This window comes from Perna viridis, chromosome 6 (genome assembly GCF_037379345.1).
Source record: "Perna viridis isolate PV_CMFRI_1.1 ecotype Kerala chromosome 6, ASM3737934v1, whole genome shotgun sequence".
NCBI classification, from domain to species: Eukaryota; Metazoa; Mollusca; class Bivalvia; order Mytilida; family Mytilidae; genus Perna; species Perna viridis.
In genome coordinates, this window is record NC_142450.1 from 24,325,850 (window position 1) to 24,349,487 (window position 23,638).

The window sequence follows — 23,638 nt, forward strand, 5'->3', positions numbered from 1 at the left end:
CATAAATATGAATATGAATATTAATACAAAACAAATGATGCTATTTCTGAAGAAATTAATTAATTTCATTATAATAGATTATAAAATCAACCCATGATTAAATAACAACAACATAACTAAGCGTAAATTAGTGGGTAGACATGTTTATGCAGCTTTTTAGTTTTAGTTATTGTGTGATGATTTATAATAATGAAACAATCAATTATAGACCCGAACAAGGATATTGTGAAGCGACATTGCATAAATAAATAACAAACGTAAATGTCTGCTTTATGGAGGAACAAACAATTTATAAACAAATAACTGTGGTTATGCTATGTTAAAATGGTGTTTTCAGATTTAAAATAATTGTCTTTACTGTGGATGCAAAACAATAATACATATTAATTCACATTTCCGAATTCAGTTAAAACGATGAATAAATAAAGATTGTTTTTAAATCGGGTTCAGTCCTACTACCTCCACACGGGAATATTGTCTACGTGAAATTCATGTCAATCGAACTTCACAAGTAATTAACTTGATTTTCACGAGAAATTCACTTAACATTAACGGCATGTGGACAATGCACGTGAATTTCAGATGAAGGTTCGATTCACATAAATTCCACATGAGCTCTGTCACACAGTTATTTTCTCAGTTCGGGTGAAAATAGTGTGTAATTTGAATAAATATGATGTGAAACAATTTTGTCTGTGTACCCTTTGAAGTGTTTTCCTTAATTTTAGTGAATATTTTTTGCGAATACATTAAGTATGGGAGTAAAGAAGAAATAGATACAAAACATGGTGATATTTTATTCGTGACATTATGAACCTTCGGCATAAGGATATGTTATTATTGTGCATTTAAAAACAAATACAAATATTTTCAACTACAAAAATAGATATTAAATATTCATACATGTGCTATATAGTATTGCCCTTTATTAACACATACTTGTTTTCGCAGTATACTTCATTTGTAATACCTTAACAAGTTAATAAGTTCTTCTACCGATATAATATTTGAATTCATGTAATGTATCGATATATATAATACTTCAATAGTGTACTCCTCGAGTGTTACAACACTTCTTTGTTTATTTTAATTAAGGTATACATTGCTTCTTAATTTTTGCATAACTCGGCCGTAAAAAAAACCGATAAATTAGTGAGGTCAATGATTAACTGAAAACGTGGTAACAGCTATATTTATACTATGCAAATCAACACTTATAAGATCAACATTATGCCGTACTCGTGAATTTAAAACTACTCAGTACTTTTTGTTGTCTACAAAACCTTTTGTTTTTTGTCAATTCATAGAAAATAGTCACAGAGATTAACTTTTATAGCTATGCGAATGATTTTTCACCAGCTTTATTGGCAACAAAATGCGGGAAAACCTTGCAGTGTATTTCAATATGAATAAATATATTTGTCGGCACGAATACATATGTGTAATAATGACTTTAGGTAGTGTTTTTAAGATGACAGTTAACTTAATAGAGAGCACGAAATACATTTCAACTTATTTATACTGACTAGAAACGACTAGCAGTTGGCTACCAATTTAGACAATTTCATGCACCTTTGTTTTTTTTTTTCTGTGTTAATTCAATGCTTCATCATTTGTATAAATATTTTGCATTTTAGTTATACCTAATCTTGTATTTTTATTTCTACATACATCAGTCTACTTTGGTATATGCAGTCTATTATTTTTTTCATTAAAAAAACATGTCTACGTGTTTCTTTTTTACCACCACTCATCCCCACTCTGCTTAGGTCAAATCTTCGAGTTATATTCAATATTTCAATTTTTGTTACTTGGTACCAATTACCAGCCCTTATAAAACTGAAGTAGATGTAGAGTTCTTACATGAATATCAGTAAAGAACAACAGTAAAATGTAGTAAAAATGAAAACCGCACTTTAATCTAAGTAGGATTCGAAACAATTTGATGTATAGTAAAAATTCAGCATAAGACTAGAATTATTAAAAACTACATTATACTTTACTAGCACAAATGAACAATCACACGGCTTTTGTATATACAGATATGAGTATGCAAGACAATAGGGAACAATGTCAAAGAATAATCAAGGGAACCAAGGTTATAGCGGTAATCAAAAGAATGTAATCCAGGGACAAAGACCAGACATGGAAAACAGACATACGCAACAAAGAACATAAATTAACTAAAATCATACATACAAAGTAACAAAAGTAAATGAGCAACTCGGACTCCACTAAAAACTGGGAGCATGGACCAGATGCACCGGTAGGGTAAGCGTCGCTTACACGAAAATCTACTATTGTGCAATATATTATCAAATGTCGAATATTTTATTCCTTTCTAGACTATTTGCAAAACGTGATGCTATATTTCTCGTTTCTATATTTTTTTTAAAATTTTTTTGTACACAATCGTTATTATTTTTGCCTTGAGTTTTCTAAACATTTGGTTTTTGAGCTGCTGGTGAGAGGATTTTCATGGCAATATGTGTACAGCATTTCACAATTTGAATATTACTGAGGTTTAATGTTTATTCTGTCGTACTTACCGTCGTGGTTTTCATGGGCAAAGTTGAACAATGAAATTAAGATTCCAGCGAACTATAATTTCTATGAATAAATTTTTATTCAGTTTAATCTCTGTATTAGTCAAGTATCACGGAGAGAAGTCGTAACGAGCGGTCTACACCCTGTGACTCGTACTTGTTTAATTTAACGAAATATCATTTGTGTTATAGTCCCATATGACCATGTAACCAAAAATAAATCATAAGAATGGCATTCGGTAGAATCGGTTTTCCTCGTCTTTCCACTGACAGCGGTTGTCGATCGGTAAACTCGGGTTTTTACAATTTCACGTTTATCATACAACAAGCAATGACATCTCAAGTTTTTAATCGCAAGAAGTTAGACTTTCTGAAACTTTTTCTCGTAATCGGAAAATAAAAACGGTAGTCCTAATTCTCTGACGGATGTATCAAATATATAAATTAAAATAACATATGAATCAAGGCATAAATGCATTTCAGTGACAGTGTGGGAAAGTACACGTCCGCAAAACAACTTTAAATAATTTAAATGCTTTCAATGTTTACAAAATATTCGTTTGAAATAATGAACAAAATGAGCATTGCTTGAGTAATAATTTGTCAAAATTCAGAGAATCGTCTTGATTTGTTTTTTTTTTAATTGACCCACAAACCGCCAATTCAACTACCCCACTAAATGTCGTTTTTCTTCTAATAACGGCAATATATATCAACAAAATTAATGAGAAATCCGTGGATTTTTTTTTATCTTTAACAGTAAATTCGTCGATACCATAAATGGTGGAACAAGTTTCCTCGAGGATATCCATCGACCCAGTAGTCAGGCTTATTCAACTCGATGTTTATTGAAATGTGACTATTACGAAATTTAAAAAGGCTGAAACACTGAGATTTTATCGATGTATTACTCTTGATAGATTGACTCGGCGCTGGATTTAGCTGCCCATTTTGATTTTTTGTGTTGATAACATTTTGTAGACAGTTAAACATTTGTATCTTATGTTGATGCTTAGAACAGTAAACCGAAATTTGCAATATTAAATAAGTGGTATCTTTGTATTCTCAAATCAAATAAGGTACTACATAGTTTGTATTTGTGAGATATTTATTAATATTTCATTTTTGTTACGTACATTAATTTTTTCAATTCTTACATTTATTATTCTTGTATTCCAGAATGCACGAAAATGGCATCCATGACCAATTTTCTTGGCTTAAACAAATTTGTCAGGATTGTAACTAACATTCGAGAAAAATTTGGCACTTTGCATTATTTGATTTGTTTTGTTTTATTTGTTTGTTTGTTTTTAAATGGCTTATTAATTAGCCATCTCAATTTTTCATTTACTTTATTATTCACAAAACATTGTAAATGGTAAGATATAACTTTGTCATTAGTCAAAATTTAAGATAATGTATATAGTTTTTCCTGTAGTTTTTTATAACCTGTAAGGATAAAAAAAATTGTAGTAGCATATTTTCCCGATTATACAGAAAATAACAAATGATTAAAACAGATTGTTTTTTTTTATTATTTTTTTAAAGCTTTTCTGCTACCTCGACATTGAAGTTCCGAGAATCTTGATATTAATTAAGTGGCTTTTTTTCATTTAAAATAATTTTTTTTTCATCTTTTTCTTAGTTGCTTCAGAGGATAATACTTCTTACGTTTTGTCTATGTCACCTAATTTTAGGTCATTACTTACAAATTTAGAATGCAGCTCTGACAAAAACATTTAAATGCTATTTAAATTTTGATCAATTGCACGAATTCGAAGGGTGTAAAGGTCACCGATACCCCTGATTTTGCGTATCTACATAAGTTCTGCAGAAGTTTGTTTAATTCTACTCTGCACATTGTTTCATCAGGCTCAAACAGAGGCTGTTCGATTTTCATTCTAGACGCTGAAGATAACGCTCCGAGCAATTGAAGATTTTTGTCAATCAATGTTAAACTAGAATTTGGTTCTTGTTTTTCAAATTATTTGCTTACAGCGGTAGTAAATGTCCGTACTGTCTTTTGGCAACGTACATCTATTAATGTACCAATCCAATCTACATTTAGAACTCAATACTTGATGGTGTTTATAATTTAATAGAAAAAACATGTAACAAAAATGTAACAAAATTTAGGATTGTCAAATGGTGGTTCAAATGTTTTTTTATTCATAACTGATAACAAATGTAGCTTTTACTTTCTGTTTACAGACATCACAGATACTGACTTTATCTCCACAGGTTTGACAGCAATACAGATGTCGGCAAGATAAAAATAAAAGATTACGTGGCCTCACTTTACACTTCATACACATGTAGTTGGACGTATGACCACTAAGTAGAGGCACTGGGTCTGAAAGATGAAATTGATAATAAATACAGAAATGAGCCACAAAATATACAGGTATAGGAATAAGCACAAGATGTGGAAGATATTAAGAATCTTACATCGCGTAGCGTGCAAAGCACAGAAATTCTGTCATCCAAGGATAAGATTTCAAGTTCAATTAAAAGGTCAATTTTTCAAGAACAATTGTAAGGTCTTTCCCATACATTTTCTATATATTCTGCCCTGAGCATAAGCCATTATCCTCTTAACATAGACCAGCATGTCTAGGTTGTTATATTATGATAATTACCTATTATGGCGATGAGACAACATAATTTATTTCAGGGATATATCCTAAATGCTGAGATTTTTGACAATTATTAAATGTACAAAATAGTTATCAATCTAATAACAGTAATTTAGTAGTTACATTAGATATGAATTTTTTTTCTGTTAATTTCATCGAAACTGTCATTGATAACAATACTAAATAATAGATTTCATTATCATAGAATAAAGCAAAGGAGGGGGGGGGGGGGTAATTATAAAGTATAAAAAGTAAAGGTCTGAATTATCACTTCCAGGTCAAATGGCCATCCCCCTATGTAGTACTAAAAATACACAAAGAAAGTAAATTTATGCATTTTAATTGGATAATCTGTGTGCGTGATGATCAAAAGTATTCAAAATAAATCACAGGATGTGTACTTTTAAATCATATTTGTAATTTATTAGATAAATGTATGAATAATGTAAAAATATGTGAGTGATTTGACTCCATCATGTTAGTTGACACAACAATGTTGAAACAATGTGGCTTTTCAGTATAACAGTATTACTTACGGTATAAATGTTTAGTGACCAACCGAATAATTTCATTTTAGGTCGCGAAATCGCGTAACCAGGGAAACCTCAAATATTTCCGAAACCTTGTTAAATAGTACTGACCCCTGTTTCTGAACAATATGGAGCTTTCGGTTTGCTGTATCTCAAACGGTTTAAGAAATTTTACCAAAATTTGTCTTCCGCTACGGGGCAGATAACTCTGCAACTACAAATGATCACGTCTAACAGGGTGAATTCCAAAGTCTTACCTCATTTTGCAAAAGATGGTCAAAATCTTGTCGTGGTAGAATTTAATCAGAAGCGGGCAAATTGGGCGGGGAAAAAATAATAATCAGAAGAAATACAAGAAGGTCTTCCCATTGAAATATGAAAGACCTCAGTAAAATTTGTCGAAAAGGGCTTATAATGGTTATTTGGATGAAATATGGTATCATAGAATCAATACGACAAAGAAACTACACTTTTTGAAAATGTCACAAATCGGTGTATTTTCACCGATTTAAACAAATCATCAAATTTGACCGAAAGTATCATTTGATGTTGAACCATGCTTCTACATTGATTGGAAGTAGTTTGCGTTGTCTATCTTGAACCATATTGGCAAAAAATGGCCAAAAAAAAATTCTGACCAAGTTTTTGACCATTTAAGGAAATGACCTTGACCTTTACCTTGGAATATTTAGGTAGCATTTATGCTCCTGATCAAGAATATATGTAGTTTGTAGGTACTTTTATTTGAAATCAATTGCTAAAATTGATCGATCCTATCAAAATAGCATTAAAAATCAGGTTTTGGCATAACACTTACAATTTTTAAAAAATGTTGAATTGACACCTTACTTTTCTTGTAGAGCTTGTTATTTTGAACATATTTGTCTATTTACAGTAGACCTCTATCTGTAACAGTTTGTGACATATTGGCAAAAAACTGCAAAAATCACCAAAAATACCGGTTGTGGGCTATAACGTCTAAATGCTTCATCTGAACGCTTAGAACGTTACATAACGAATGAGGATCTAATCAAGATGCATATTTTTCATGTTCATCATTTTCTTCTATCTGTTACCATTTTCAAGTTTGTCCTCTAACAAGGCCAAAGTAACGTTTAACCTTTGACCTTGACATTTTTAAACACACAACATATCAACAGTGAAGGTCTATACGACTTACGGTTTAAAAGTTTAGTGGCCAACCGAATAATTTCATTTTAGGTCGCGAAATCGCGTAACCAGGGAAACCTCAAATATTTCCGAAATCTTGTCAAATAGTACTGCCCCCTGTTTCTGAACAATATGGAGCTTTCTGTTTGTGTGTATCTCAAACGGTTTAAGAAATTTTACCAAAATTTGTTTTCCGCTACGGGGCAGATAACTCTAGAACGACAAATGATCACGTCTAACAGGGCGAATTCCAATGTCTTATATCAGTTTGCAAAAGATGGAAAGTCTTTCCATTGAAATGGGAAAGACCTTAATAACAAGTTTCTGTCGAGGACATTTTAATTTTACTTCCGAGGTTAATTCATAGTCACTTTGTTTATTATTAATAGGAGTAACTCCTTCTCTACGATTTTTTCCTATTGTTTCATATTAATTTTATTTGACATATTTTATGCTAAGTGTTTCCTGTATATCATTAGTATTTGAGGCGGATACTTAAATTATTATATGATTTTATTTTGTCACTAAGATCATCAATAAAGGGAAAGACACTTACTGCAATTAAGTTTTGCGTCCGGAGCAATACAGTACTGAAATTTTTACATTTATATGAAAGAAAAGGCATTTTGGATTTCTTTTATTTTACTATTATTCTAACATAATATATCTAACTACTTGCCATCCAATTTTTGTTTTGGTATCGGTAGGTAAAATGGTTTCTCGTCTGAATGAACAACTGTGGATTTACAATTAACAGTTGTCTAATTTATATCGTGTACTTAAAATGATAACAGTACGTTAATATATTATGATAGTCCAACACTGAAGTACAAATTTAAAAACATAACCATTTAGAAATTCAAATTGGATAAAACAATGAAAAAATGGATTGAGCCTCTAACTGAAGATTGTTATACACTTATTAGTCTTGTACAACTATCTTACCAACTTTAACAGGCATGGCGATTTTTCTTTTATTCCTGTTGCTTCTTGTGTCGAAAATCAACTATTTTGTCTGTAATATAATAAGTAAAACAACGTGTGTCTGTTTTCTGTCCTTTTAGTGAAAAGTATGAACTTTTACATTTTTTCTAACATACACAAACAGTATAAAAATAACATTAAATAAAACACTCGTAAGAAGATTCTCTCTTAATTTAAAATATTCTCCAAGTGCTACACATATCACTAATTTTAAACTTAAACACTACAAAAAAAGTGTAGTCGTATAGTACCAATGTTCATTCTTTATTTAAAAATCACAATGGATCATTGTTTCTCTTTTACACATTCTGACTCATTATCATCCTCTATCATATCCTACTAAAATGATGTATTCAGTGAGATAAGTGAATTTTATTAACAACTGAAAAAAGTATAAATAGCAGTTGTCAATCATGGGTGGAGTTTGCATAGGAAAATTTTCCTGCAAAGCCAAACGGATGTCGACCCGTTTATGGGATTTGGATCCGTAGCGATAAAACTTTAAGTTTGTTATTTAGAAATAAATCTTTCTTTATCATAATTAGGTCCTTGAAGTAAATGTTAACTCCTTTTTCTTTTCTTTTTTTTTTGTTTGTTAAAAAGCATTATAAGTTTTAGACAACCAAGTAAAAACAAAATTATCTAGTATTAAAGCATCAATTCATTTACTTCCTGTGCCATCATCTTTCATATCGTTCTGAAACAAATTACACTAATGTGTGCTATTGTACTCCTATTTCTATCCCCAATTAAGTTTCATAGTTTCAACTAATTAGGAAGATGGAATGTCAGAATTATGGACATTGTGGATTATTTAGGCTTTTTAAGAAGTTTCAATGTTAAGGAATCAGGCAAAAGACTAATATTCTACCTTTGAGATTTAATGTCTATTCATTAATAAAATACGAAGCAATGGGATAACCATGTACAGTGAACACAATTCTAGACCCAAGGCCAAAAATTTCAAGCTAACCATGTACTCTAACTGCAGGTGTGAATATATTAAACACGTTTTATAATAAATAGATATGTTTTTGGACAACCTAATAAAACATATTGAATACTGGTTACTACTTATCATCAGACATACGTAGAATCTGAATCCATTAAACATCGACGAAAGCGCGGTTTGAATAAAAGGTATAAAAACGAGATTGATGAAAAAGACCTTAGCTGTATTATTTGCAGTTGTAATATAAATCAAACACAATATTCAACTTAAAGTATAGAAACCTTTCAATTAAATCGTAATGATACTAACCAGATATAATAAATAAAAATAAAGTGGTCCTACCTCAATCTAGCTCTCCGTAAGTATTCCTTGCAAAAAAGTGGTTTCATGTGTTATATGGTGCAGTAATGTAAATATCATTCAATAAATAGGCGGAGCTTACTTGATTAACGTGGGAAATATTTTCTGCTTGGCCAATCAAGTTTTAAACAGTACAAATCGTGCCTTAACCACGGTTTTCATAGCAAGATTTAACTACATGGAATTCAAAAGGACATAACACTGCTGTTTTCACAAAATAACCCCATTCATAAAATATTCAACTGTTTAGCGATATTTAAAGAGGAGAATAAAACGGGGCTTTCATTCGATATAATAATATTTTGCATGATGTTAATTTAAATCGCCCATTTATTTCTATCTTACCCCAAGTTCAGGTTATAAACCCGGCGGTCGATTTTGTCTTTTTGGATAACTTTACACCATGTCTGCATTGTTTACTTTATTAACATCGTGCTACTTAATTGAATTGACAGATATACTCTTAGTTCGAATTGTTTTTGATCTGATCCCGCCGTGGCTCATGTCGGGAATCTTATTTACTTTCATATCAGTGTTCTGTTTCAAAGAATCATTTACACTTGTCATCTGTCAACATATTATACTGTCAAACTTACGACGACTCTAAAATCACAAAATTGTCAAAACATTTGAAAATAGAAGTGCAGAGATACCATTTGTAAAAGATTTCTACTCAAAAACTGAGAAGTGTATATTTCCAGTTGTTTTCTCTTTTATTTTATTTGAGTTTTTTGCTCGCGTGTACCCGGTATCAAGGTGCACATTCACCCCTATTCCTTGGGTGTTCGCTTGAATTGTTATGGACAGAAGTTTTACTGCTTTGAATTCGATCGTTGATCTAATTTTCGTAATGTGTATATACGGTATGTTGATCAAATGTTTCCACAACTCATCTTCATCATTGTAGCGTTGTAAAATAAAAGTGTCACACCTTAACTTTTGAGATAAATATATGCTACACTTGTAAAAATATGTTCGTATCTCATTAATAGCGGTCGTAGAATAACTTCGTATGTTTCATATACATCAATACCTGGAATGTGATGTCATCAAGTCCCAGAATTTGTCAAAAAATCCTCCTGAAAAATAAGTTGAAAAAACTATCAATTTATTCGTAAACGTAAACGTTAAAAAATGTTTCAAATAACTTGTTTATTGTTTTAATTATTTTTTTTTTGTTTTGTTGTGTATGGTGGTAAGGGTTTTGTGGACATTACGAATTAGGTGAACACTTCTGCTTGTTATGATGATAATCAACTCACCAACAGCAATATATGAAAATAAACTAAGTTATATTTCAAACTGAAAATAGTATTATATGTTCTCGAAGATAAACAATTATGATCTTCAAAGTAAAATGATTAAAAGAAATTTAAAAGATCAGCATACATGTAAAACATTTGTTCTTATAAAACAACCAATTTTAACTGTCTTTAAAAAAACTGTGTTCTCGTCGTTTTCTTTGCTTCAAGCTATTACTTTCATTAACAAACACGATTAAGAAATATATAATTAAATATACTTGACACTATACATCCTTCTGCACTACATGATGCAGTTGGTTCATTCATGATATTTCTTCCGAGACTTGACCTTACTTCATGTCAATTTGTCTATTTGAAAAAGAAATCATCGAAGATAAAGTTTAAAGCGGCTTCTATTATGGTTCATGTACGATATTCATTCCGAGACTTGAATCACAGATCTATAGTTTCAATTTGACTATTTGAGATATAATTTAAAGCGGTGTCGACTAATTTCATAGGTGCTTGCTTAACATTAAGTGGGAAGTCAATTGATTATCGTCTTATCATCAACACTGTCGACAAAACAATTGACAATAAATCAACGATATATAGTTACAGGGAATGTAAGGAATCCTTTTGGAAATTTCATATTAGTATATACATCAAGTTATCATTAATGTCATTTTTTCTAAATTTATTTATTTTTATTTTTGTTTTTGTTTTATATGTTTTTTGAAACCTTTTAATCAAGAAAACAATTAAGTAAATAATACGTATACAAGTTATTAATGACAACAACTATACTTCGTTTATAGATGCAAATCCGTTTTTTTTTCCAAAAGTGAAGATATCGACTAGGAGCAAATCCGTATTTCATATGCGTAAGCGATCTAATTAACTGTTAAGAACTTATATCATCTATAACATAAAAAGCATACTATCTCAACAGATAGGAAGTTAATAAAAATGTATGAACATTATGTACATGTATATTATATTAACACAAAAGCAATGATTTTTTTCTCAAGAAAATAAAAAAAAAATATGCTCAATATAATTGATAACATCAAAACACTCTGTAACATTCAGCATAGATTAAGAGCACATTGAATGGTAAAAATCTTAATGCAAACTTGCTAAATTTGGTTATTCTGAGATGATTTATCACTTATTTATATAGCAAAATATAAAATAATAATCTTTTATTACAGACTCAAACAACGATCTTGTGCGGCTGCGAGACATAAGAGAGTATTGCAAACGCAAATGTCTGCTTGGCGGAGAAACTAACAATTCACAAAGATATGAGTGTGGCCATGTTATGTGTAAATTCATTTCAACTAACGTAATGTAGTTTTTATTATATTGTTAACGTTCACAGTTAACAATTTGCAGCTTTACTTTTTCCTTTATACTTATAGTTCTACGCAGTTTACGATTACTGTAGTAACATTATTAAACTACTTACTACAATAAACTCCTTGAAGTTTTCTTGGTTGTATGCTTTGATAATTAATCGGAATGACACACCTCCTATAAAAAGACTTAAATAAGATACTCTCGGTGTGTTTCAAGACCTCTTTGTTTGTATTCATTTTGCTGTACATTGCCTCCTAATCTATGCATAACTCGGCCGTTTAAATAAACGATAAATTGTTAGGTCAATTATTAACTGATAACTTAATATCATCTCGATATATTTAATAACATTGCCATTGGTTTTAAAATATATGAGATAACACCACACAAATCAACACTTGGAAGATCAACGATATGTCATCTTTGTAGATTTAAAGGTACGTAATACTAAAACAGATGTTTACATACCTTGCCTTTTTAAAGTTCATTTTGTAAAATCATACATTTGAAATGTAATAATTAAGTCTTCCAAGTTAAATGATTTATATAAAATAAATCAGAAACAGTCTTAACACAAATCATACAGCTTTATGGTGAATCACCTCTAGTAAATCATGGAATCTATTTTAAAACGTAGAAAATAGTCTTCACCAAAAGGTGCATTTAGGAGGGGTTATTTGTGACTAGCTACTTGACCAACAAAATGCGGACAAGCCTTGCCGTATATTTTCAAATTAATTGTCTATAATGGCACGAATATGCATGTGTAGCAATGACTTAAGGTAGTCTTTTTAAGACTAAAAATAACTTTCTAAAGTGCATAAAATACATTTTAAACAAGAAAAATCTACTAATTTTGCATTTTATCACCCTTAATTGTTTAATTCAACAAAATATCAGCTGTTTTATAGCCCCATTTGACCGTGTAACTATAAAAATAAATTGAGTGGCATTTGGTAGTATCGGCTTTTCTCGTCTTTCCACCTTTTTAATAGTTTAAACACTTTCAATTCTTACAGAATTTCCGTTTAAATGTTGTAGCAAAGGAAGCATTGCTTGAGTGATAATTAGTCAGAAATACAGTGAATTGTGTCGACAAACAACGCATTCGAGTATCCAATGTCATGTTGTGTTTTCTCTTACCACGGAAATATATATCCACGATAATTATTGAGTTATACTTGAATTATATTGTATATAACTTCGAATTGCTCGATATCAATTATGGTGGAACAAACTTCCCCGAGGATTTTCACCGAGTCAAGCTTACTTGTCTCGATATATGTATCGAAATGTTGACCGTTACGAAATTTAACAGGGCTAAAACACTGAGGTTTCCTTGATGCATTTTACTTGGTAGATTGATTTGGTGCTGGATTTGTCTGTCCATTTTGATATTGTTAGGCTAATTCCTTCTTTTAAACAGTTTACTTTTGTATCTTATGTTGCTGCTTAGAAATTTCTCCTTGAAACATGTACAGAAATTTACAATATTATATAAGTGATATCTTTGCCTTCTCAAATAGAATAAGGTATTGTATAGTTCGCATTTTTGAGGTAATCAACAATGTTTCCACTTTGTTAATCATTTTTTAATCGTTACAATTTTATCCTGGTATCCCAGGACGCACACAAAAGGCAGCTATAACCAGTTTCCTTGTTTTAAACAAATTTTGTAACGGTTTAACTAACACTCGATAGAGTGCGCTTTGAGTTTTAACTTTATTTGTTTTTTTTTTAAATTTATTTTTAAATGGCCTGTCTAAAAGACAATAAAAATAGTTCAATATAACTTTAATATTTATTTTAGATAACGCATTTAGTTTTTTCTGTAGATTGTTAACGTATAACTTGTAGGGATACTAAATTATAGTAGCGATTGTCCGATTAACAACAAAAAAAAACCAAACAAACAAACAAACAAAAACAAAAAACAAAAAACACAAAAAACAAAAACAATTACAAACGAATGACATTTATTGTTTCTATTTTTATTTTATAAGCTCTGCTGTCTTCAGTCTATCGACGTTGGAGTTCTAAAAATCATATTTTTTTGCATTTAAAAACAAAATATTTTATTGCAGAGTTCACATTTGTGTCAGATATATTATATACTTTTTCACTTTGTAGAATATATACATTTTATATATAGATGCAGTTTGTCTTACCAGACAATCTAAATTTTAAATCAGGCAAAAGAATATTATTTCTCCAAAGGAAGGTGAATGAGATGTTCAAGTGGCTAATGCTTTGTTTTGCCCATTGCATGTAACTTTTCGGTCATTACTTGTGATTGAGCTTGCAGATCTGACTTTAATATATTGATGCTATTTGAATGTTGATTAATTGTTCAAATTCTAATTATGTAAAGGTCACGATTTCCCTTCATTTTGATTATCCACATAGGTGTGGCATAAGTCTGTAATGTTTCACTTCTGTAGATTAAAATGTTTGTCACCAATGTTCGATTTTCAATTCTAGATACCGCAGATAGTCTTTCCAGCAATTTAAGATGTTTGGTGAAAAGTTTTATTTGTGTGACCAGATTGTTAAACAGTGTTTGACATGAATACGGGTCTTAATTTTCAAATTATTTATTTGCAGCGGTTAATTATTTCCATATTGACTCCTTGAAACGTAAATATCTTAATGGATATCCGATACATTTAAACGCACATGAGAAATCAATACTTGAGGGTGTTTATAATTTAATAGTAAAAATGTAACAAAATTTTACAGAAAAAAATTTGAATAGTCGAAAAGTGGTTCAAATGTTTTAGCCATAACTGATAACAAATGTAGCTTTTACTTTCTGGTAACAGACATCACATATACTGACTTTATCTCCACAGGTTTGACAACAATACAGATGCTGGCAAGATACAAATAGAAGATTTCTGGGCCTCACTTTACACTTCATACACATGTAGTTGGACGTATGACCACTAAGTAGAGGCACTGGGTCTGAAAGATGAAATTGATAATAAATACAGAAATGAGCCACAAAATATACAGGTATAGGAATAAGCACAAGATGTGGAAGATATTAAGAATCTTACATCGCGTAGCGTGCAAAGCACAGAAATTCTGTCATCCAAGGATAAGATTTCAAGTTCAATTAAAAGGTCAATTTTTCAAGAACAATTGTAAGGTCTTTCCCATACATTTTCTATATATTCTGCCCTGAGCATAAGCCATTATCCTCTTAACATAGACCAGCATGTCTAGGTTGTTATATTATGATAATTACCTATTATGGCGATGAGACAACATAATTTATTTCAGGGATATATCCTAAATGCTGAGATTTTTGACAATTATTAAATGTACAAAATAGTTATCAACCTAATAACAGTAATTTAGTAGTTACATTAGATATGAATTTTTTTTCTGTTAATTTCATCGAAACTGTCATTGATAACAATACTAAATAATAGATTTCATTATCATAGAATAAAGCAAAGGAGGGGGGGTAATTATAAAGTATAAAAAGTAAAGGTCTGAATTATCACTTCCAGGTCAAATGGCCATCCCCCTATGTAGTACTAAAAATACACAAAGAAAGTAAATTTATGCATTTTAATTGGATAATCTGTGTGCGTGATGATCAAAAGTATTCAAAATAAATCACAGGATGTGTACTTTTAAATCATATTTGTAATTTATTAGATAAATGTATGAATAATGTAAAAATATGTGAGTAATTTGACTCCATCATGTTAGTTGACACAACAATGTTGAAACAATGTGGCTTTTCAGTATAACAGTATTACTTACGGTATAAATGTTTAGTGACCAACCGAATAATTTCATTTTAGGTCGCGAAATCGCGTAACCAGGGAAACCTCAAATATTTCCGAAACCTTGTTAAATAGTACTGACCCCTGTTTCTGAACAATATGGAGCTTTCGGTTTGCTGTATCTCAAACGGTTTAAGAAATTTTACCAAAATTTGTCTTCCGCTACGGGGCAGATAACTCTGCAACTACAAATGATCACGTCTAACAGGGTGAATTCCAAAGTCTTACCTCATTTTGCAAAAGATGGTCAAAATCTTGTCGTGGTAGAATTTAATCAGAAGCGGGCAAATTGGGCGGGGAAAAATAATAATCAGAAGAAATACAAGAAGGTCTTCCCATTGAAATATGAAAGACCTCAGTAAAATTTGTCGAAAAGGGCTTATAATGGTTATTTGGATGAAATATGGTATCATAGAATCAATACGACAAAGAAACTACACTTTTTGAAAATGTCACAAATCGGTGTATTTTCACCGATTTAAACAAATCGTCAAATTTGACCGAAAGTATCATTTGATGTTGAACCATGCTTCTACATTGATTGGAAGTAGTTTGCGTTGTCTATCTTGAACCATATTGGCAAAAAATGGCCAAAAAAAAATTCTGACCAAGTTTTTGACCATTTAAGGAAATGACCTTGACCTTTACCTTGGAATATTTAGGTAGCATTTATGCTCCTGATCAAGAATATATGTAGTTTGTAGGTACTTTTATTTGAAATCAATTGCTAAAATTGATCCATCCTATCAAAATAGCATTAAAAATCAGGTTTTGGGCCATAACACTTACAATTTTTAAAAAATGTTGAATTGACACCTTACTTTTCTTGTAGAGCTTGTTATTTTGAACACATCTGTCTATTTACAGTAGACCTCTATCTGTAACAGTTTGTGACATATTGGCAAAAAACTGCAAAAATCACCAAAAATACCGGTTGTGGGCTATAACGTCTAAATGCTTCATCTGAACGCTTAGAACGTTACATAACGAATGAGGATCTAATCAAGATGCATATTTTTCATGTTCATCATTTTCTTCTATCTGTTACCATTTTCAAGTTTGTCCTCTAACAAGGCCAAAGTAACGTTTAACCTTTGACCTTGACATTTTTAAACACACAACATATCAACAGTGAAGGTCTATACGACTTACGGTTTAAAAGTTTAGTGGCCAACCGAATAATTTCATTTTAGGTCGCGAAATCGCGTAACCAGGGAAACCTCAAATATTTCCGAAATCTTGTCAAATAGTACTGCCCCCTGTTTCTGAACAATATGGAGCTTTCTGTTTGTGTGTATCTCAAACGGTTTAAGAAATTTTACCAAAATTTGTTTTCCGCTACGGGGCAGATAACTCTAGAACGACAAATGATCACGTCTAACAGGGTGAATTCCAATGTCTTATATCAGTTTGCAAAAGATGGAAAGTCTTTCCATTGAAATGGGAAAGACCTTAATAACAAGTTTCTGTCGAGGACATTTTAATTTTACTTCCGAGGTTAATTCATAGTCACTTTGTTTATTATTAATAGGAGTAACTCCTTCTCTACGATTTTTTCCTATTGTTTCATATTAATTTTATTTGACATATTTTATGCTAAGTGTTTCCTGTATATCATTAGTATTTGAGGCGGATACTTAAATTATCATATGATTTTATTTTGTCACTAAGATCATCAATAAAGGGAAAGACACTTACTGCAATTAAGTTTTGCGTCCGGAGCAATACAGTACTGAAATTTTTACATTTATATGAAAGAAAAGGCATTTTGGATTTCTTTTATTTTACTATTATTCTAACATAATATATCTAACTACTTGCCATCCAATTTTTGTTTTGGTATCGGTAGGTAAAATGGTTTCTCGTCTAAATGAACAACTGTGGATTTACAATTAACAGTTGTCTAATTTATATCGTGTACTTAAAATGATAACAGTACGTTAATATATTATGATAGTCCAACACTGAAGTACAAATTTAAAAACATAACCATTTAGAAATTCAAATTGGATAAAACAATGAAAAAATGGATTGAGCCTCTAACTGAAGATTGTTATACACTTATTAGTCTTGTACAACTATCTTACCAACTTTAACAGGCATGGCGATTTTTCTTTTATTCCTGTTGCTTCTTGTGTCGAAAATCAACTATTTTGTCTGTAATATAATAAGTAAAACAACGTGTGTCTGTTTTCTGTCCTTTTAGTGAAAAGTATGAACTTTTACATTTTTTCTAACATACACAAACAGTATAAAAATAACATTAAATAAAACACTCGTAAGAAGATTCTCTCTTAATTTAAAATATTCTCCAAGTGCTACACATATCACTAATTTTAAACTTAAACACTACAAAAAAAGTGTAGTCGTATAGTACCAATGTTCATTCTTTATTTAAAAATCACAATGGATCATTGTTTCTCTTTTACACATTCTGACTCATTATCATCCTCTATCATATCCTACTAAAATGATGTATTCAGTGAGATAAGTGAATTTTATTAACAACTGAAAAAAGTATAAATAGCAGTTGTCAATCATGGGTGGAGTTTGCATAGGAAAATTTTCCTGCAAAGCCAAACGGATGTCGACCCGTTTATGGGATTTGGATCCGTAGCGATAAAACTTTAAGTTTGTTATTTAGAAATAAATCTTTCTTTATCATAATTAGGTCCTTGAAGTAAATGTTAACTCCTTTTTCTTTTCTTTTTTTTTGTTTGTTAAAAAGCATTATAAGTTTTAGACAACCAAGTAAAAACAAAATTATCTAGTATTAAAGCATCAATTCATTTACTTCCTGTGCCATCATCTTTCATATCGTTCTGAAACAAATTACACTAATGTGTGCTATTGTACTCCTATTTCTATCCCCAATTAAGTTTCATAGTTTCAACTAATTAGGAAGATGGAATGTCAGAATTATGGACATTGTGGATTATTTAGGCTTTTTAAGAAGTTTCAATGTTAAGGAATCAGGCAAAAGACTAATATTCTACCTTTGAGATTTAATGTCTATTCATTAATAAAATACGAAGCAATGGGATAACCATGTACAGTGAACACAATTCTAGACCCAAGGCCAAAAATTTCAAGCTAACCATGTACTCTAACTGCAGGTGTGAATATATTAAACACGTTTTATAATAAATAGATATGTTTTTGGACAACCTAATAAAACATATTGAATACTGGTTACTACTTATCATCAGACATACGTAGAATCTGAATCCATTAAACATCGACGAAAGCGCGGTTTGAATAAAAGGTATAAAAACGAGATTGATGAAAAAGACCTTAGCTGTATTATTTGCAGTTGTAATATAAATCAAACACAATATTCAACTTAAAGTATAGAAACCTTTCAATTAAATCGTAATGATACTAACCAGATATAATAAATAAAAATAAAGTGGTCCTACCTCAATCTAGCTCTCCGTAAGTATTCCTTGCAAAAAAGTGGTTTCATGTGTTATATGGTGCAGTAATGTAAATATCATTCAATAAATAGGCGGAGCTTACTTGATTAACGTGGGAAATATTTTCTGCTTGGCCAATCAAGTTTTAAACAGTACAAATCGTGCCTTAACCACGGTTTTCATAGCAAGATTTAACTACATGGAATTCAAAAGGACATAACACTGCTGTTTTCACAAAATAACCCCATTCATAAAATATTCAACTGTTTAGCGATATTTAAAGAGGAGAAATAAAACGGGGCTTTCATTCGATATAATAATATTTTGCATGATGTTAATTTAAATCGCCCATTTATTTCTATCTTACCCCAAGTTCAGGTTATAAACCCGGCGGTCGATTTTGTCTTTTTGGATAACTTTACACCATGTCTGCATTGTTTACTTTATTAACATCGTGCTACTTAATTGAATTGACAGATATACTCTTAGTTCGAATTGTTTTTGATCTGATCCCGCCGTGGCTCATGTCGGGAATCTTATTTACTTTCATATCAGTGTTCTGTTTCAAAGAATCATTTACACTTGTCATCTGTCAACATATTATACTGTCAAACTTACGACGACTCTAAAATCACAAAATTGTCAAAACATTTGAAAATAGAAGTGCAGAGATACCATTTGTAAAAGATTTCTACTCAAAAACTGAGAAGTGTATATTTCCAGTTGTTTTCTCTTTTATTTTATTTGAGTTTTTTGCTCGCGTGTACCCGGTATCAAGGTGCACATTCACCCCTATTCCTTGGGTGTTCGCTTGAATTGTTATGGACAGAAGTTTTACTGCTTTGAATTCGATCGTTGATCTAATTTTCGTAATGTGTATATACGGTATGTTGATCAAATGTTTCCACAACTCATCTTCATCATTGTAGCGTTGTAAAATAAAAGTGTCACACCTTAACTTTTGAGATAAATATATGCTACACTTGTAAAAATATGTTCGTATCTCATTAATAGCGGTCGTAGAATAACTTCGTATGTTTCATATACATCAATACCTGGAATGTGATGTCATCAAGTCCCAGAATTTGTCAAAAAATCCTCCTGAAAAATAAGTTGAAAAAACTATCAATTTATTCGTAAACGTAAACGTTAAAAAATGTTTCAAATAACTTGTTTATTGTTTTAATTATTTTTTTTTGTTTTGTTGTGTATGGTGGTAAGGGTTTTGTGGACATTACGAATTAGGTGAACACTTCTGCTTGTTATGATGATAATCAACTCACCAACAGCAATATATGAAAATAAACTAAGTTATATTTCAAACTGAAAATAGTATTATATGTTCTCGAAGATAAACAATTATGATCTTCAAAGTAAAATGATTAAAAGAAATTTAAAAGATCAGCATACATGTAAGACATTTGTTCTTATAAAACAACCAATTTTAACTGTCTTTAAAAAAACTGTGTTCTCGTCGTTTTCTTTGCTTCAAGCTATTACTTTCATTAACAAACACGATTAAGAAATATATAATTAAATATACTTGACACTATACATCCTTCTGCACTACATGATGCAGTTGGTTCATTCATGATATTTCTTCCGAGACTTGACCTTACTTCATGTCAATTTGTCTATTTGAAAAAGAAATCATCGAAGATAAAGTTTAAAGCGGCTTCTATTATGGTTCATGTACGATATTCATTCCGAGACTTGAATCACAGATCTATAGTTTCAATTTGACTATTTGAGATATAATTTAAAGCGGTGTCGACTAATTTCATAGGTGCTTGCTTAACATTAAGTGGGAAGTCAATTGATTATCGTCTTATCATCAACACTGTCGACAAAACAATTGACAATAAATCAACGATATATAGTTACAGGGAATGTAAGGAATCCTTTTGGAAATTTCATATTAGTATATACATCAAGTTATCATTAATGTCATTTTTTCTAAATTTATTTATTTTTATTTTTGTTTTTGTTTTATATGTTTTTTGAAACCTTTTAATCAAGAAAACAATTAAGTAAATAATACGTATACAAGTTATTAATGACAACAACTATACTTCGTTTATAGATGCAAATCCGTTTTTTTTTCCAAAAGTGAAGATATCGACTAGGAGCAAATCCGTATTTCATATGCGTAAGCGATCTAATTAACTGTTAAGAACTTATATCATCTATAACATAAAAAGCATACTATCTCAACAGATAGGAAGTTAATAAAAATGTATGAACATTATGTACATGTATATTATATTAACACAAAAGCAATGATTTTTTTCTCAAGAAAATAAAAAAAAAATATGCTCAATATAATTGATAACATCAAAACACTCTGTAACATTCAGCATAGATTAAGAGCACATTGAATGGTAAAAATCTTAATGCAAACTTGCTAAATTTGGTTATTCTGAGATGATTTATCACTTATTTATATAGCAAAATATAAAATAATAATCTTTTATTACAGACTCAAACAACGATCTTGTGCGGCTGCGAGACATAAGAGAGTATTGCAAACGCAAATGTCTGCTTGGCGGAGAAACTAACAATTCACAAAGATATGAGTGTGGCCATGTTATGTGTAAATTCATTTCAACTAACGTAATGTAGTTTTTATTATATTGTTAACGTTCACAGTTAACAATTTGCAGCTTTACTTTTTCCTTTATACTTATAGTTCTACGCAGTTTACGATTACTGTAGTAACATTATTAAACTACTTACTACAATAAACTCCTTGAAGTTTTCTTGGTTGTATGCTTTGATAATTAATCGGAATGACACACCTCCTATAAAAAGACTTAAATAAGATACTCTCGGTGTGTTTCAAGACCTCTTTGTTTGTATTCATTTTGCTGTACATTGCCTCCTAATCTATGCATAACTCGGCCGTTTAAATAAACGATAAATTGTTAGGTCAATTATTAACTGATAACTTAATATCATCTCGATATATTTAATAACATTGCCATTGGTTTTAAAATATATGAGATAACACCACACAAATCAACACTTGGAAGATCAACGATATGTCATCTTTGTAGATTTAAAGGTACGTAATACTAAAACAGATGTTTACATACCTTGCCTTTTTAAAGTTCATTTTGTAAAATCATACATTTGAAATGTAATAATTAAGTCTTCCAAGTTAAATGATTTATATAAAATAAATCAGAAACAGTCTTAACACAAATCATACAGCTTTATGGTGAATCACCTCTAGTAAATCATGGAATCTATTTTAAAACGTAGAAAATAGTCTTCACCAAAAGGTGCATTTAGGAGGGGTTATTTGTGACTAGCTACTTGACCAACAAAATGCGGACAAGCCTTGCCGTATATTTTCAAATTAATTGTCTATAATGGCACGAATATGCATGTGTAGCAATGACTTAAGGTAGTCTTTTTAAGACTAAAAATAACTTTCTAAAGTGCATAAAATACATTTTAAACAAGAAAAATCTACTAATTTTGCATTTTATCACCCTTAATTGTTTAATTCAACAAAATATCAGCTGTTTTATAGCCCCATTTGACCGTGTAACTATAAAAATAAATTGAGTGGCATTTGGTAGTATCGGCTTTTCTCGTCTTTCCACCTTTTTAATAGTTTAAACACTTTCAATTCTTACAGAATTTCCGTTTAAATGTTGTAGCAAAGGAAGCATTGCTTGAGTGATAATTAGTCAGAAATACAGTGAATTGTGTCGACAAACAACGCATTCGAGTATCCAATGTCATGTTGTGTTTTCTCTTACCACGGAAATATATATCCACGATAATTATTGAGTTATACTTGAATTATATTGTATATAACTTCGAATTGCTCGATATCAATTATGGTGGAACAAACTTCCCCGAGGATTTTCACCGAGTCAAGCTTACTTGTCTCGATATATGTATCGAAATGTTGACCGTTACGAAATTTAACAGGGCTAAAACACTGAGGTTTCCTTGATGCATTTTACTTGGTAGATTGATTTGGTGCTGGATTTGTCTGTCCATTTTGATATTGTTAGGCTAATTCCTTCTTTTAAACAGTTTACTTTTGTATCTTATGTTGCTGCTTAGAAATTTCTCCTTGAAACATGTACAGAAATTTACAATATTATATAAGTGATATCTTTGCCTTCTCAAATAGAATAAGGTATTGTATAGTTCGCATTTTTGAGGTAATCAACAATGTTTCCACTTTGTTAATCATTTTTTAATCGTTACAATTTTATCCTGGTATCCCAGGACGCACACAAAAGGCAGCTATAACCAGTTTCCTTGTTTTAAACAAATTTTGTAACGGTTTAACTAACACTCGATAGAGTGCGCTTTGAGTTTTAACTTTATTTGTTTTTTTTTTAAATTTATTTTTAAATGGCCTGTCTAAAAGACAATAAAAATAGTTCAATATAACTTTAATATTTATTTTAGATAACGCATTTAGTTTTTTCTGTAGATTGTTAACGTATAACTTGTAGGGATACTAAATTATAGTAGCGATTGTCCGATTAACAACAAAAAAAAACCAAACAAACAAACAAACAAAAACAAAAAACAAAAAACACAAAAAACAAAAACAATTACAAACGAATGACATTTATTGTTTCTATTTTTATTTTATAAGCTCTGCTG

At 30.5% G+C, this 23,638-nt stretch overlaps 2 long non-coding RNA genes across 4 annotated transcripts; both read right to left on the reverse strand.

The window, feature by feature from the left end:
- Nucleotides 1–4,624: 4,624 nt before the first annotated feature.
- On the reverse strand, nt 4,625–11,042 carry LOC148614185 (uncharacterized). 2 transcript variants are annotated; one of them, XR_015923180.1, is made up of 5 exons: nt 10,701–11,042; nt 10,212–10,257; nt 9,524–9,781; nt 7,828–7,897; nt 4,625–4,899 (listed from the first exon to the last, which is right to left on the reverse strand). It is a non-coding gene; the product is annotated as an uncharacterized LOC148614185 (long non-coding RNA). The 2 variants fall into 2 exon arrangements; XR_015923179.1 differs by lacking the exons at nt 9,524–9,781; nt 10,212–10,257; nt 10,701–11,042 and adding an exon at nt 9,161–9,395.
- A 2,753-nt stretch (nt 11,043–13,795) lies between these two features.
- On the reverse strand, nt 13,796–20,885 carry LOC148614186 (uncharacterized). Of its 2 annotated transcripts, XR_015923181.1 has the most exons (5): nt 20,544–20,885; nt 20,056–20,101; nt 19,368–19,625; nt 17,672–17,741; nt 13,796–14,748 (listed from the first exon to the last, which is right to left on the reverse strand). It is a non-coding gene; the product is annotated as an uncharacterized LOC148614186 (long non-coding RNA). The 2 variants fall into 2 exon arrangements; XR_015923182.1 differs by lacking the exons at nt 19,368–19,625; nt 20,056–20,101; nt 20,544–20,885 and adding an exon at nt 19,004–19,324.
- Nucleotides 20,886–23,638: the final 2,753 nt, after the last annotated feature.